Source organism: Peromyscus californicus, unplaced genomic scaffold, assembly GCF_007827085.1.
Source record: "Peromyscus californicus insignis strain IS unplaced genomic scaffold, ASM782708v3 Scaffold_7__1_contigs__length_154581171, whole genome shotgun sequence".
Lineage (NCBI taxonomy): Eukaryota > Metazoa > Chordata > Mammalia > Rodentia > Cricetidae > Peromyscus > Peromyscus californicus.
This window is the reverse complement of record NW_026294595.1, coordinates 40,506,647-40,524,567: the sequence shown is the minus strand read 5'-3', so window position 1 is coordinate 40,524,567 and position 17,921 is coordinate 40,506,647. Positions and strand designations below refer to the sequence as shown.

General features: G+C 36.2%; 1 long non-coding RNA gene across 20 annotated transcripts in view; it reads right to left on the bottom strand.

The window, feature by feature from the left end:
• Positions 1–17,921, bottom strand: part of LOC128100801 (uncharacterized) — a 48,374-nt gene that overhangs the window by 16,632 nt on the left and 13,821 nt on the right. For 9 of the 20 annotated variants that reach the window (XR_008214939.1, XR_008214944.1, XR_008214950.1 and 6 more), the window contains 2 exons: positions 16,287–16,426; positions 14,361–14,469 (listed from right to left, as the gene is read on the bottom strand). The exons of the other annotated variants lie outside the window; for them this stretch is intronic. This is a non-coding gene — a long non-coding RNA (uncharacterized LOC128100801). The remainder of the gene's footprint in view (positions 1–14,360; positions 14,470–16,286; positions 16,427–17,921) is intronic. 20 annotated transcript variants of the gene reach the window in all.

Genomic DNA, 17,921 nt, shown 5'->3' with positions numbered 1-17,921 from the left:
GATACAATTCTCTAGGGTGTGAATGTCAACCAAAACAAGAAATACTTTCTATCATATTGAGTTTAAGGTATAGTGACAGAAACAAGTAACTAACGAAGAGCTTATTCAGATAATAATTGGATTGATTAAGCATGACAGCATTAGAAGAGCCTATAACTTAGTGATTTAACTTAATCGGAGAAGAAAGGCAAATGTTTGAAAACAGAAGTATTGATTGAGCTGAGATGTGATGAAAAGGAATTTGGGTGAATGATGAGGAAGTATAATCTCTAAGAAGTGGATTCTTACATGAATGTCAGATGGCTGGAAGATTAGAGAGCTGGGAACTTTTCTATAGTATGCTTATTCCTTTTTCTCTCAGTATATTTATACACTTTGCTAATCATTTAATACATTGCTTTAGCATGGCCTCTGGGCTTCCAACTCTTTCCATTTGCTTTGGTATTCTTTGTAAGATTATTGATTAGCATGTCCACAATTCTCAAATGTTTAGGCTGAATTACTACCTTGAAATACTTTAAGCAGTTTTTAGAGCTCAAGAACAAATTTTGGTAAAATATTTAATTTTATGTGGCTCACTCTTATTAATGGAAATAAATTAGGCTGTAGGCATGAGCCATACCATGTTCCTTCTGAGGATCTGTGCATTGACACATATTTGAATCTTTGATATTCAATATTCTCAGGTGTAAGTACTTTTGCAGTAGTTTTTATGGTCACAAATCTCTGGCTACCTTAATTCCCTTTCACTTTCCAATTTGCTTATTCTTTTAAGCACTGTACATGTGATGATTACTAAATTCTCAATGAGTCTTGGTGTGGTGGTGTGTACAAGCCCCAACACAAGGGAAGCAGAGGCAGGCAGACCTCTGTGAGTTTGAGTCAACCTGGTCAATGCGGGTCATCCAGAAATATGTAATGACAGCCTGTCTTAAAACACAAGCAAATAAAAAGTTTAATGACAGTATTACTAGACTATTCTAAGTTTATATTAGCCTTCAATGCTTCTTTGTATGTTCATGTCACACATACATGTTGTGTTGTGCAGAGCGCCTATTCATTGACATTTTCTACATGAGCATCCTCATATTAACAATCTGGCCTGTGATGATTAACTAAGTGGTATTTTCACCTCTCCCACCTCCCCATGTCATACTAGAATGTGAGACATTACCTGGTGACCTTATGTGTTGCCCCACTGCCACCTGGTGGTTCATGTACACAAAAGGCAGCAAAGCAAGGAATAAGTTCCATCTACACAAAACTTACATGTTCTGAGTTTTTCACAGAGGCACAGCTTAAACATTTTTTATTTCTAAGTCTTGACTCTTTCAATGAAGTATATACAAATTCCTAAAAATCATTCATGATAAAATGGTTAATGGTAGAGCAAAATGTCCTTAATGAAGAAAATGTGAATGGAACAAAAGATCAACTTTTAAGTTTTGAAATACCACCTTGAATACTCGAAGTACTTTTTAAGGATAAGAATAGATTTTGCTAAAAGACTTAACTTAGTATCAATTTAACATTTTTTAAGGAAAGAACATCAAATAGACCAACACAAATATATATTATGATAAATTATTTGAATTGTGTAGCTCTCGCTCATGCCCTTGGTTGAATTCCAATCATTTCCAAGCTAAGACTTCCAAAACTAAAGTTTTTATTATTTTTTTAAATTTCTTGCCTTTATGTTTAGTTCCTCTGTCTGTATTATAATGTAGATTACAATGAAGTCATGTGTTAACTGGTATATTTTTCAAAGTCTGGTAATTCCATTATATTACCTGAAATATCATTTTTAAGGAAATAATATTGTAAAATATCATTTGGTCTCTCCCTGTTCAAATGTGTCCAATTCATTATGCTTTGGTGAATGAATTGTGAAAGTCTAGTGTTGACTTCTGTTATCCACTATTTCTATTTTCAGAGTTTCTCATTTGAGACTTTCCACATGTCACAGTTGTGTGTATGTGTCAATATAATATGGATATCTCATTTGAGTTATTCTTATATACTGTGGTGTATTTTTGTATTAGAGCTAACTGAGTCAGTGTGTGTACATAGTCTGTATAAATCAGTGCTTTGCATTTTTAGCAAGCTTTTCCACATAGTGCATCTGGCTCTCAGAAATTCTCTTACTGTAGAAAGGGGGAAGAAAATAGACTAATTATCTTTATTTTGTGAGCCAAAATATAGAAATCTAAACTGACAGAAGAGAAAAAAATTTAATGTAGTTCTAACACCAAAGGTTTTTGTCTTTGTTTTTTTCCCTATGTCACAATGAACATTGGACAAGATTTTATTGCTTTTTGAATGCTCCCTAAAACCTAACACCCTTAAGAGGATTCAGCATACTTCTCAGGAAAGGATTTCAGGACAATGTGGAATAGTAAAGGGCATGATCTTTGGTTTTACCAGGACTATGACATAGCATAGCTAAAACAACAATACTATATAACACATCCCTTTCCTCTCTGTTTAATAAGAGGATTAGAGTTATTTTATGCAAAACTCTTAGCATGGTGCCTGGTTTATAGTAAGCATTAAAATGGCCATTATAATTAAGAAGAAAACACAAAGCAACAACATTCACGTGGATCAGACTGGTACTATAAATCGGTCCTCCTTGATGACTGAACTGACAATATATTACCTGAAACACGCTACTAGATATTACTCCAGAATTTGAGAGCTACTCCATGGACCCATGTAGTGCCCAGTGTCGCATTTTTACTGAAGGGAGGAAATGTATGAATGTCATTAATTTTGATATTCAGCTTACAAATCTGCAGTTAGTTAGTCCCAGTCCGCTGGTCCATAAGGATCCATTTTATTCCTTAAGCATTTTACAAGCTATATGTAATGAAATGAATAAAAAAGAAAGAGAGAGAGAGAGAAGAAGGAAGGAAAGAAGGAAGAAAGGGAAAGAGAGAGAGAGAGAAGAAGGAAGGAAAGAAGGAAGAAAGGGAAAGAAAGAGAGAGAGAAAGAGAGAAAGAAAGAAAGAAAGAAAGAAAGAAAGAAAGAAAGAAAGAAAGATAATTAGATCTATCACCAACAGAGGAGAGAATTTTCACAAGACCACAAAGTAACAGCTCAAATGAATGCCATCATTTCTGTCTGTAGGTTGTGCCTATGTAGTCAAACATCTGTATGCGTGTTTCCCTGACACAAAGCATACATTCCCTGACAAGAAGGAAAAGCAACCAGTGTAACGTTTCTCTATGGATGGGTAAGTAAAATGAGGGAATGTACCAAGGATTATGTAATAGAGGATGTGGATGCATGTGTCCAGAGTCTACCCAGTTTGGCCTCTAACTAAAGAATTAAGAGAGCACAGCAGGTGGCCTGGAGACAAAACCAGAGACTGTAGCATAGAGATCATGTTACAGTAGGATGAAGAGACCAAAATGTCCTCAACATAGCAAGTCCTGCTTCAAAAATATGGGAAAGAGACCTGTGATAGAGAAGACAACTCCACTGTTTGCTCATGTTTTAGAAGAGAGGTTTCAGAGTAAAACAGTCAAGTATAAAACATAAGGGGTAAAGGAATTTGGTAGAATAAAAATGATCTTCAGGAGAAAATAAATGCCTAGAAGATTAACTAGCAGTTTCTTTAGCCTAGATATAGTGAATGACACACAGGAAGAAAGGAAACAATCCAGCAACAGAAAGGTAGTTCTAAGACTGGTTGTCAATGTGTTTATGAAAGTTCATATTTCCATTCAAATACTAAAATGTTGCACATTTGATTTAGCATATTTGTAACTCTCGCAAAAGTATGCTTCTACTTCTAAGCAAGTATGTGACAGAGTGTACAAAATAAATTATTTTCTTCATACAAATAATCACCTGAATATCCTTCAGAAAGTGAATTCCACTAATGTGTTTAATTTGCATGCTAATTTTGACAAGATGATTATTAACAACTGAATTCATGGCACACAGCAAACATTCTACCATAGAGTCTCAGATACAAGCAGCAAAATAAAACACAGCAGCTCAGTCAGAATGAAATCTTAGGAAGCATATAGAAATCCAAGCCCCATAATGTATGGTCTGCAAGTCAGACAAGGAAATTCTTACTAAAAGACTATAGCAGCACATCTCCAGGCTGAAAGAAGAAATGGGAAATGTGAGAAGTCCCAGTCTTTAGGTACCTGAGTCATCAAACGGGAATTGTTAGATTCTGGTACCATAATAAAGACACAGGAATACTCAGCTCTTGCTCAGAATTAGCCTTCAGGGGAAAATAAACAATGAGATGATTAATAACTGTCTCTATGGTTCAGTTATAATGAACAAAGCACAAGGAAGGAAGGGAAGGAACCTGCAACAAGAAAGGGCATGAAACTGAAACACCCCAACATACTCAGAGGAAGATGCATGTGCAGCCAAAACCTAGCTTATGAAAGTCTTGTCTGGCTTTAATGAAGAGGTGACACTTTTAAGGAAGACCTGTTTTGAGTGTGTAAACATCTTCCCCTGGTTTCCCATTCTGGCTACATGATAAAAGTCTTGGATCACCTGACCACTTCCTTAAGCTAGAACTATTTCTACTTTACTTTAAAAGAAGTAATTTGGAGTTTTGGAGGTGGTGTCTGTTGTTTAAAAAAAAAATCAAAGAAAGAAAAACAAACCACCAAAACCCCTGCATTATTCATTCATAATCAACTACCAACAAGGTCCACAGAAAGTAATTTCAGTTGGCTTCCTTGCCAGGTATGTTTATAGGATTTAAACACACTCTCTCCTTTGCTACAGTTTATTTCCATATACAATTGAGCAAACTGATGCTTTAGAGAGATTAAGAAATTTGCTAAATTTATGGTAATGGAAACAGGGGTATGGTCTGATTTAGGAACTTAATACTCTGTCTCTACAACCACATCTAAAACTTTATTCAGCTTTCTCTCAATCACTGGCCCATTCAACAATCATTAATTATCTATTACATACTAGAATTTAGAAACAGGAAAAGGGACATGATCCATGTCCTCTTTGGTGTCTTTCCCATTATATCCCAGAATCTTATGGCTAGACTGTAACTGACTAGCAATGCCCCATGCTCCTCATGTGTATTTTCTGAAGAGCTATTTCTAGCAGCTCTTGAGCTAAAAAACAATGTATTAGCCGTAGTACAAAAGATTTTTAAGCTGCTATACATGTCATTATGTATGTGGATCTTTAGATTCCAAGACTCTGGTAGCTTATTTGGCTATCTAATAATGCCAAGTCAGGTTTTAGTAATCGAAGTGGTGTTTCCTAAGAAGTGTATTTGACATGTTTCTTAATATTTCCTTCCATAACACATAGCTGTCTGTGTATAGCAGAAAATAATGGCTAACTTTATTTAATTGAAGTAAACCAAACTGAACAGGTATTACATCACAAGAAGCAAATCCAAATTAATAACAGATTAAAGTTTTAGATTTATTTTCGTTTCGCAGTCATCAATAATGTCTTGTCAGACTTCTGCTAATGGTGTTGGACTCCTAACAGAGAACGTTCTAATGGGAGAAGGCTGTATTTAGAAAAATGGTGTATTTCTTTTGTCTTTTCTGTTGGGATCCATTTATTCTCCTGATTTGATCCAAATTTGTATATCCAGTGGGATAGAGGATGATGAATGGCATGTACCCTATTGAGTCCCTCATTAAATATTAAACAGATATTAATGGAATTAAACATCAAATGGACTCCAGAAAATTACAGTAAGCAGAGTCATCCTTCGGTGGTCGAGAGTTTTGTACTTCCAACTTTATATATAAAATTACAGGAAAGCTGTTAGGCAAAGAAAGCTTTTAACATTGGGAGGCAAAAAGTTGGAGTCTCTGATGTAAGAATACAAACATTTTCCCCACAGAAATCTACACTAACTCTTGGGATTCAAATGTCATGTGCTAAGTTCTGTCAAAACATGTTAGCAAGGCCTTCTTTCCCACCAGACACCTCCAAAAAATCTCCAGTTTCATAAAGCTGCGCTTTCCTCATCCCCATCTTTAGAATCCAGGTGGGAAGGAAGCCTAAAATCTAACGTAGCTTTTTATATCTGCAATTTAAAAAAAAATGACTGTTTGGGCTTTTACATAGCCAGGTATGAGTGAAGGGTAAAGAATTAATCTAATCCATTCCTATTTGTTCAGACCTTGTGAGAGGAGCCAGCATCATCGGTGAAAAGCTGTCACAACTCTGAGATCTGATAGCAAGGGCTGGCCACAAGCCTTAACAGGCAATGAACCGGCCAGCATATTCAATTTTAATTAAATCCCCATGCCAGGAATGAAAGCTTTGGAGGAAAGCAGGCTTTAGACATGCCATGTGTTCATGTAGTTGCTCTATATTCACGGACCCATCTGAAAAAATTGCAGGAGTGTAGACATTTAATTGACCAATTAACAGAATTTTAGCATTTGACTCTTGTCAAACACTTGACATAACTACAAAATGGTCTTGGAATTATGCACACCTCCATGGCTGCTTGTTCTCCTGGGATGCTAGACCTTCTTTCAGAACTGCTGTCTCCCACGAATTTAAGTCGGTTCTTCCTCCTTCAGTTCCCTGTCACAAGTAATAAATGAAAAGCAAACCATTCCATTTGTCTTGCAACAACACTAAGGACTCGTACAGTTTTTACTCCAGCTCCAAAGAGGCTGGAAGAAGCCAATTACAGCTGTCCCAGGCAAGCTGGACTCTGTTGCTGCAGGTAATATGGTCTGCTGAAACTCACCATCTGCACCTCCTAGCATAGCTGTTATCAAATTGCATTTCTCATAAAGACATTAAAGAAAAATTAAATCACGCACTGTGTGTAAATCTGTCTTCCTTGGTGCTAGTTATATTTGCCTTTGCTACTGTGACCCTAAGGACATAGGATGCCAGTGACCTGCTTTTCTCTTTCCTGACCAGATGAGGAACCGTATGGCAATAATGCCATTGCACACAGTGTGAGCAAAGTCTTGTCAGTTACTGCAGTAATGCCATATCTTAGATTCATGGAGCTGTTTCTCCTCGTTCTGAACTGAAGAAGATTGCTTTAGTCAAGGAATACAAAGGCAGGAAGGAGGGTGGGAAGAAGAAAGAGAGCAAACAGAGATTTGCAAAGAGAGTGGGAAGAGACAGGAAAATAGAGGGACAAGGGGAGAGGCAAATTTGGAGTCTTTTCACAAATATTTCCTTTTCTTATATAATTTAATGGTATGGGTAGAAGATAGGACTAAGAATTCATAATTTTGATTAATATCATATACCTAAAAGAATTCAGAAAATGTCTTTCCTAACTGTAAAGCTGTGATTTACACTAGAATAAGGAAAGACAGGACAGAAATAGAGTTGTGAGGGGTGTGTGTGTGTGTGTGTGTGTGTGTGTGTGTGTGTGTGTATGTGTGTGTACTGAAAGAGTGCCTGAGCTCAAGGCAAATCTCTACATACAGTGGGCCTTCATATCTGTCTCACTGATCTTCAGCTGTCTTAATACTTTGGCTCTTTTCCGGGCCAACCCAAGTCACTGCTTAGCTACTGGACTGTATGTGTTCTCACAATCCAGGACCATCAGTTTTCAATGCCCAGCTATCAGGTCCTTGGCCCACTATAGAAATCCTTTTCTGTACTCTGAGCCTTAGGAACTGAAGTCCTGGCTCAATGGTGCACATGTGCAGTCATCATGCTTAAAGCCTCTGCTCCCTCTAACTGTTCAAATCCTTTCTCATCTCAGGAGCTTCACGCTCAGGCTCTTAAGTCTCTCCCCTGGCTTTCCTTCAACTTTTATGTATTTCTTTTCTCCTCTCCACTGTTCTGACGTTGATGAAGTACCTTATCGGGTTACTTCATGAATCCCCTGAATAAGGTCTTTTGACTGTTTTTGCTAAAGTAGTGTTTTCAGTGATGAATATGGAGCATAGGACCTCAGGCACACTAAGCAAATGCTTTACCACTGAGAAGCCCCAAAACATGGTTTGCTAAACATTCAGTGCTTGCTCCTTGTTTCTGCTCCTGTAGTTTTATAGCAAGACCCATTTATTTTTTCTTGCTTATAGATTACAATTGTCATTAATACTAAATCTAAACTCATCAGAGGTGCTGTTTAAGTCCCAAAATCAAGTTCCTAGTTTGCCTTAGCAGTAACTCACAAGTGAGAAGCCATAGCAAATCATTTACTTCTTCCTGGACTATCTCAGTCTCCTAATGATTCCTGAACATTTTAGTCTGCCTTTTTATTAAGCCCTTCATACATATTTTATCTGGCTATTTCCTATGCATCTTTCATGATACATTTAATATCCTTTTCTGGAAAGCCACCCAGGTACCATATGTACAGAGTTTCACCTTGCTCTTCATTGCTGTCCTTATAGACTGTATATGCTTTTATATTCTCTTAAACCAGTTTGCTTTGGACTGTATCTTACACTAGACATACCCCTTTAAGAAATGGGCTGATTTTGTTCATTTGATTTTAATTGAGCCATTCTCCAGTTTTTAGAACAGGGCCGGTTACTAGTAACAATATGAATAGATAAATGCAGGAAAGAATTGAAGGAAAGGCAGCGAGGGAAGGAGGAAAAGGAGAGGATGAGGGGAGGGAGATATAGAGGGACAAGGGGAGGGAGGCATAAAAAAGAAAGAAGGGATGGAGGGATGAAGAGAGTGATGGGAGGAAAGCATACACGGTGTTGAGCCATTCAAGCATGTATCGGTCCTCTGGTAGTGTATTCTTAGGAATCACCTCACCTACTCAATCCATTTGACAGAAGTGGAGTTAGCTGTGCACTTGGCTTCAATAGGGCACGTGGATTTTGAAAATGTAATTATTAACATTGCCTGCCAAATCTGAATGCAGAAGCTTGGAAAGCTTAAGATCTTCAGAGATAGAAAATATTTTGTATTCATTTTCCAAAAATATGTCAGAATAGATGTTAAGTACACCTTTGGCATACATAGCAACAATGTTAAAATGTCTACTAAATATCCAGCAGGTGTTATACCCCAGAAGTCTAATCTATGAAGGAGTACATTAATTTCAGTGATGCATAAACTCATTTACCCATACAAATGAGTCCTTGGATGCAAGTTTACATACTGCTTGTGAAAACTGACTTGAACTTTTGCCTAGAACATCATTATGCACATCCTGTATGCTGATAATCTTCTGTTGCTTGTAGCACAACAACCACTTTTAACTCATCACTTTTTCTTTCAAATAATTATAATCTCATGCTCCTCATCTGTCCCATTTTTCCATTCTCCTTTCTACCACTTCAGTCCCTATTATATAACCAACCACATTTCCTTCTGATCCATGATGTTACCTGGTACTTAGTGTTAGGGCACACCCTACTTTACATTCTTTTGTTGGTATATGTGTGGAGTGCTTGGAATTGAACCTTTTTCCTTGTGTGTGGTAGCTAGGCACTCAACCATGGAGCGATAATGCCAGTCCCTCTTTGCCTATGAAAAGAAAAATATTAAACATGCAGAATTATGATATATATTCATCTTACAGATTTTGGTATTTAACCTAAAATATGGATAGGCACATAGCTCTGCATTAGAGTATTTGCTTAGCATATATAAGATCCTATGTTTGATCCCATTGGATAAATAGAAGCTGAATTTCTACTTCCCTTGAAAAATAGTTTCAAAAACCCATAGAGACTAAGCTCTTGCATGGTAATTGCTGGGAGGTGGATTGTCTTTCCCTCAATGCTACACTGGAGGCTCAACATTTAATTCTTATGAATGTGACTACATTTGGAAACGATAACTTTAAAAACTTAATCAAACTAACACACGATTATCTTGGATCAGGGTGGACCTTAGTCCAATGGTCCAATGACTGAAATTATTGCAAAAGGAGGGAAGCATATCATATATATATATATATATATATATATATATATATATATATATATATATATATATATATATATATTTCAGAATTGCATATTCTTTGTTTAAAAAAAACTGAATAATTGCTTCATATTTTGTTTCTGCCACTATTTCCCTGATGCAGTTTTGACATTTTGTTCTTTGGCTCTATCTTATTAAAAAATGAAGGCTATATATACCATTTGATATTGTGTGCTGTATAATTATTTATCCTGAGAATCGTTCTATGTATTAGATTATATATGTCAATATCTTAAGACTCATCTCATGAGCTATCAGAAGATCCTTCAGAGTTTGAACACTAAGAATGATGATGTCAAATATTCCCGCAGGGGAGAATGGGAACAACAAAAGCTCTTCCAGTGTTCCAGGGTATTGTTTCTAACCAGACTCATTAAAGCAAATAAATACAGCAGTGTTATATACAAATGGCTTGTAATTTCAAGAAGTAAATAAAAATTTTCATTGTGCTAACACATTTTCATCTCTTAATTGATGACAGAGAGTGTGAAGGGTATCTCACTGTCACTATTGCCTTTAATAAGAACAACACAGATATCAATTTGGGCACATTGCCATACAAATAAATAGTTTAATTTTCTCCTTGCTACAACAAGAACCTGACTACAGCTTAAGGGAGGAAGAATTTACATGTGGCTCAGAATTTGAGAATATAGTCCATCAATGCAGGAAAGTCTGGATAGCCAAAGCCTGAGGAGACTGGTCACATTCATCCTCAGTAAGGAAACACAGTCAAATGAGTACTGATGCTCATCTCCCTTCCTCTATTTCATTCAACCCAGGACCCTAGGCTATAGAATGCTATTACCCACATATCAGGTGGGTCCTTCCACCTCTGTCAATCCAATCCAGTAACTCTCTAACAAGGATGCTCAGACATTTGTCAACAAGGTGATTCTAGATCCTACCAAGTAAACAATCAATATTGACCATCCGTTCAAGCTTAGTATGGTTAATAAAAATACCTGCATACTGTTGGCCGCTGAATAAGAAATGTTGTGTTAAGATTTTATAAAGCTCCATAAACAAAGGTCTCAAGTCTTAACCAGCTTTGTTTAATGTTTCATTTTTTCCCTACTGCCTAGAGTTTAAAGGCAATAGCTAAAATTCTAAAAGCCATCCTGAAACAACTTATTAATAATAGAGGATAAACACACTGGAAGTTGGGATCCTTAGGGGGAAAAAGAGCTGACATATAATTTCAAAATTGCTTCCCTTGGGACATTAATACATGAGAAAAAAAGTAAATTTTCATCCAGTTAATACTACTCTTATTTTAGTTCTCCTAACACATGAAGTATAGTCTACTTCTAGTTTATTTACAGCTAATTTTAGTTCTATAAAGCTTTTCATAGTTTGCTTAATGATAATTTGGTCTGCTTAAATATTTCCCTACTCATGGTTTTTTTTGAAGTTCAAAAACTGTCAAATGTACATTGTGAGAGCATGGTTGGATCTGGATAATTATATAAGAAGCTTAACCTTCTTTCTATAATGTTCAGAGCCAGAATCACAAGGGTAATTATAATAATTATATAAATAAAGATATACGATGTCTTCATTTAGCATTATTTTCATCCAAGAAAATTATCCACAAGGCTTTAAGCAGTCCTTTGGGGAAGGTGGGACACTTGTCTGAGTGAAACAAGCATTTGATCTCTTTTATTTTTTGTTATATGATATTAATTACAAAATTAACATGTAAAAAGTATCCCCTCTTATACTAAAATATAATGTTCTTTGGCCTTCAAGTGTGAGTTGTTCAGTTAAACTACTCATTATGATTTATTGCTCTTGATATATTATATGATTTTTGAAAGCCTGTGGTACCCCAATACCATTCCTAGAAGCTGCAATGCTATTGGGATGACATATAGACCAACATCGACAACTATTTGTTGAGCTCCACAGTTGATTGAAATCCACAATAAAGTTGGAAGTCACTGCTTTAAACTATAATGAAGATATGCACGTTCTCTACTGGGGATGAGCAAATAGCAACTGCTAAGCTGCCTGATGCTGACAAGGCAATCAGGAAAACCCTTGGTTTTGTCACCACACATTTCTCTTCTGATAGTCTTGTCTCCCAGTCACTCATTAGCCATGCTAAAATAGGAGTGAAATTTTCTGCTCAATTGAGCAAAACTACATGTGAACTCCAAGCTCAAAACTGAGAAGTGCCTATATACAACTATTGTGCCATGCGTAGTTTCTTTGCTAGAGTAGATTGACAAAGTTTAGGTTGTTTGCACAGCCAATGATTCTCTATCTCCGTACAGAATGAAAGTTATAAATAGTTTCTAGTCACATGTGATGGTTAAAGTTTAAATTGATTACCTTGCACAAGGATTAGATTGATTCCCTTAATCTCTTTCATATAGGAGTGCACTGGGACCTGAAGCACTTGAACATTTCACATGACATTTGTTACACCATATTAATGATATCAATTAATCAGAGCAAATGAATAAGACATGAAATGTGTACTAGAGGCAGAGATATAGCAATTAGGCCTCTACAATGCTGTCAAGATGCCATGAAATGTATAGTAATATTTGGCATATTTCTAGGAAGAAATATAATAAGTAGGGTTTAAGACAAGCTCCAGAAGGAAAATTACAACAGAAGTCTCTTAAGGTTATGTAGAAAAAGTCATGGCATTTGTTGAAAAAAAAGTATAAATTTTTTAAAGGAAATAAAAAAATGTACTGTATGTGATATCAGATTTTCATTGGGTTTGACTGTCTGACTAGGGAGCCAACTAGAAACTAATTCTGGGCAGAGTTCACAGTCTGTCAGATGAACACAGTAGCAACTCATCACAGGCATAATATGTCAGCCACCCAAGAATGTTCATATCCCAATCCTCAGAAAATGTGAATGTGTTAAGTTTTATGGTATACACTGTTGCCACATACAAACTCAATGAGTTAACAGCAAAGTAAATAATAAACAGAAGGTTGAGACAAATTATTGAATAGGAGAGAATGTTTATAAGTCATTCATTCCCACCAAAGGAGTAATATTCACAATATATAACTAAAAATGCTCAAGAGCAATAAAAATTAATAATCCAGTTAATAAATGGAAAATTATCTGAAAAGACATTTCTCAAAAGAGGAAGCACATATAGCAAATCATAGGAAAAAAGTGTATATCTAATCAGGAGGGAAATGAAAGTTGAGACCACATTTGACCCAATCTCAAACCAATTAGACTACATATAACAAAAACATTGACAATTGCTAGAGAGGGCTAGAGACCAGGCATCTGATACACAGGTTAAGTTAACATTCAACTGTGGAAAGCAATATGGAAGTTTCTCAAAAAATGAAACTATTATATGACTCAAAAAGTCCCACCAGTGTATCAGTGTATATATACATATACATATATCCTCAATGGAAGGACACAGGGGAGGCTGCAGCTGGGATGTAAAATAGATGAATAAAACAAAATAGAAAGAAAGACATTATTTGAAACAGTTAAAGAGATCCCAGAACCCTTATGTTTATTGCATCTTATTTACCAATGTACAGTAATAAGCAAAATATCAATCAGTAAATCAGCAGATAAAGAAAGTGCAGCACTTATACCAAATGAAGTAAGTACTACTCAGCTAGAAAAAGATGAAATTATGTCACTTTGCATCAATATGGATGAATGTGGGTATCATAGCAAATGAAATGAAGTCAAACATTCAAAGAGAAGTTCTGAAATATGATGTCATGCATGTATTGCCTATAAAAAGACTGCTTATAGAGTTAGTAGAATGGCCATTAGTAGAGGCTGGGAAGGTGGGTGAGAGGAAGTGTTCATATATTTGTTAATGGGGACAAATTAAGTATTCTGATTTAAAAACAGCACAGCCAGCACTGTTCTTCCACTAATCAAAATGCTTGGATTTTTTTGATATTTCAATATCAATAAAAGATAAATTATTGGGGTGATAAATAATTTAAGTGTATTTATTTAGTTGGACCCCATTGGATAAGTATAACTAACATCACACCATGAAGATAGACAATTATTGTCTGTAAAAAAAAAGTACTTTACAACATGACACATGTCATTCACTCAATATGTAGTTCAGGTCAATAAAATACTTAACAAAACTTTGAAATATTATTACCGAGTTTTTCATAACTCTCTGTTGTCATAACTCAACACTGGTTGGCATGTAACAGTTTCCTATGAGAATGAAACATTCCATCCTGCAAGGAAACTCTATAAGCAGTGAGATAAATAACTCAAAATAGCTTCAGGGAGACTCTGAAACTGACCCAACTCACTGGGCTTCTCCCTGCCCAAATAAACAATAAAAGCTAAGATTGTCGTTCAGAGAAGCTGAGCTGCAAAGAAAACTCTTCCTCCAACAAGACAAGATGCAAAGAAGATTCTGAGACCAGACCAACAGCTGCCTGGAAGAAGCAGAAAGCAGCAGATCTACCTGGAAGAGGGTGGGTTAAACCAACTGAGCCTCTGGGAAGGGTGACTGTCCATCCTGTTGAGCTGCCTGCTTGCTGTGAGGAGTACTTGTGGTTTCCAGCTTTTAGCTCCTGCATGTTGGAGAGAGCACTGTTGATACATCTATCTCTGAGTTGTTTCTGTTCTTGTAAGTCACTCCACATCCATACTCCTTTAAATTACCCCAATAAACCCATGGTTCACCAAGTTGGACTTCAGTGGTATCCATACTTTGGTCTATCCTCGGTTCCCTATCTGGGGTGAGGAGATGTGTGTGTTGTATCTCCCCAGGAAAAGTTTTGTCACACAATACTTGGTAAACAAGTACAGACTGGGTGAATTTGAATTTACTTGTGTTAAGACTGAATGCTGAATATGTGGAATATTGCCACTATCTTGGATTATCACCATACCTTGGTTCTTTGAGGAAGATCTTTGATCTGAAAAATTATTTATTACATTGCTCAGTTTCAAGGCTCAGAATAGTTAAGTTAGTTCTTTCCATGAAATATCAAGGGCTTAACCACGGGAGTAGTTTTTCAAATGTGAACTTGAAGAAGTGCATTAATATAGTTCCCATTCCAAATCACTTACTTTTAGTACTCATTAAGGTATCTCTTAGCTCCATTATCAAGGCTGATCAACTTCTTTACTGGACATTTCCCCAAAACCTCGTGATCAAGAGAGTCAAAGTCTATCAATTATTATTATTCAAAATGCCCAATATTTAGAAGGAGTAGGCGCTTGAAGATGTGGAATGACTCTTAATAGACAGTATCTTGGAAACGGACACTCACTGTCAATTACCTGCAGACAGGCAACCTAGCTCTTCTTATTGTACATTATGTACAAATTGGTATGTTTGCTACTCTAATGGTGGAAATCATATAAAATGTCCTATAAAAGTTTCTAATCTGATTGTGGATCAGTGGGGGGGTAGGGTGGTGAGTGCTGTAATTCAAAGAAAAAATACTTTCTGAGGTACCTGGACAAGAAGACACCAACTGTCCCTAAAGAAGAAATGATCCCACTGAAAACCACTGTGCTATGAGGATTTGCTTATTTTGTTTTTGTTTCTATGGCTAAGAAGAGAGACAGCACCAGAAGAAGAGGGAAAAAAGAAAGATGAAGGCCTTCTGCCAGCCAGTGCTTTGTGTGGGCAAATAAATGTTGAATTCAATTAATTCCTGAGGGACTTCGAGGAAATTTTCCCAGGTTACTTTTCCTATTGCATGACAATATTTATATCATTTGCAGCCACAATAATGAAATTTTATTGTTTCTTTCTAAAAGCAAACCATAAGTTACCATTTTAATGATTATAAACAACTGAAGGATTTGATGAAATGTGAAAAAAGTATGTCTGACCAGTTATAAAAACTTTGCTCCATTTGAATGAAAAAAAAAAACTATATAAATCTTTCATGGACTTTCTTTTCTGTATCAGACCAGTATTTTCTGCTTTGGATTTTATATATTCAAAGTGTCTGTATGTGTTCCTGAGACAAATAAATATGTCATATATTAATTGTAGAATTTAGTATCTGATTAATATTGATTTCAGTTGAATTATTAAATTAGGCACAATAAAATGTATATAATGTATATCTTAATTACTTGTCTTGATGCTGTAATTAAAAAAACTGTAATAAAAAAACTTAAAGACATGTTTATTTTGGTTCACAGTTGAGGGTACAGTTTAGCATAGCGTAGACAGTACCGTGACAGAAACAGAAAATGGCAGGTCAAATTGTGTACCTAGAGAGGAAGGAAAAGCTGATGAACGCTTGTGCCCATCTCACTTTTCCTTTATGTACAACCAAGGATTGCTCTAGTTTCTTTTCCTGTTTCTGCAATAAAATACTCCGAAAAGGCAACAGAAAGGAAAAAAATGGTTATTCTCTCTCACCACCTGAAGGCTTTGTCCACCATCATAGAGCACACAAGGTTGCAGAAGCTGGAAACCGCCGACATCTCTGTATCCACAACCAGGGAGCAGAGAAAGATGAAGTCACGCTGCGGCTCAGTTCCTTTCACCATTTCTACTGTCTGCAATCCAGTTGCATAGATATTCACACTTAATTAATGTAACCGAAACAATTCCCCAAGGGAAGCCCAGAGGTCCACCTCCTGGGTGATTCTGGAATTTGTCAGTTAACAATCAACACTAATCATCACACATGGAAATGGTGCTGCCCATATTTAGGGTGGGTCTTCACATTTCAGGTAATCCACAGACTTGCCCAGAGGCTTGTCTCCTCAATGAGTCTGGATCCTGTCAAGCTGACATCCTTAACCATCAAAACATGCCACATTCATCTTTTCCCTTTGGACACCCAGAAGTGCAGAGGGAATTTTAATGATCAGTCTTGGTAACTGCAGTAACTCTGTTTGTCTTTTCACTTAGATGTGTGTTCATAAACTATAAAGATTTAAGACATTAGCTGACACATAGCATGTATTTCAATTATTGTTCAATTTTAATGGATGCTTTCTTCAAACACTTGAGAAAATATAATGAATCAGTGACTTAGACATTTCCTCATATTTTGAAAAGAAATGACTGCTGAATGTCTTAATGCAGAAATGTTACCCTTGAATAATTTCTGCACATTTATGAATGGTTCTCTCTCAGGTACTGTAGTTAAGAGGCATGATCCCTTTAAACAAATTGGAAAAGCAAAGATATAAAAGGAAGAAGTCTATTTGTTAAAATAATGTAGGCTTGTAAAATTTCTAACTTGAATGAACTAAAGATACAGTGATATATCACTATTTGTACACTTCTGAAGATCTGCTGTAGGAAGAGGCCAATGTCTTATAGTTTAAGTGTATCCGTATTCACTGCAAGCATCATTGCTCAAAGCCACATAGTTTAACAATGAAAGTATATGCACACTTCTGAATGGTTGAAAAATTTAAACTGGTAGATGTGCTGCATATGTATTATCATTACGTTTCTGATTAGACAATCATAGAAGATGCACATTCATATTCAGGCCATGGAATGGTTCAGAGAGCAGTAAAGCTATCAGTCATTTCAACTGGGCAGCTTTATGCCAAATCACCAGACACCAATGTTTACAATGAGTTTTGTAGGGATCATTATAACTTCCTGGTATATGTAGAAAGAATGAAACGGAAAATCCTGTCGGTGCACAGCAGAGGGAGATTAGCGTGTAACATGATTTGAAGGAGATCAGGAAAATGAAATGTCCTCCAAGAAATGGCTCACTGTGTCTCACATTTTGCTGCTTGCTCGTATTAGCGAGTCCCTGAGAACTGTATACAAATGTTTCTGTCAGGAAATTTTCTTTTGGGAATTACTTGAGAAAGTGTAGAAAATGAAGATGCATCATAAGTTATGCATGCAAATATGTTCTTGAAACCTTTGACAGAGAATAAGAAAACTCTGGCATTGAATTTCCAGTATGAAATAGAATGTGCAAAAATACTCCTGGAGTCACTTCAGAGTAGAGGTTGACTACAATGCAGAGTTCCGATCTAACATCAAGAGGGAATGTTGTTGGGTGGTTTTATAAAA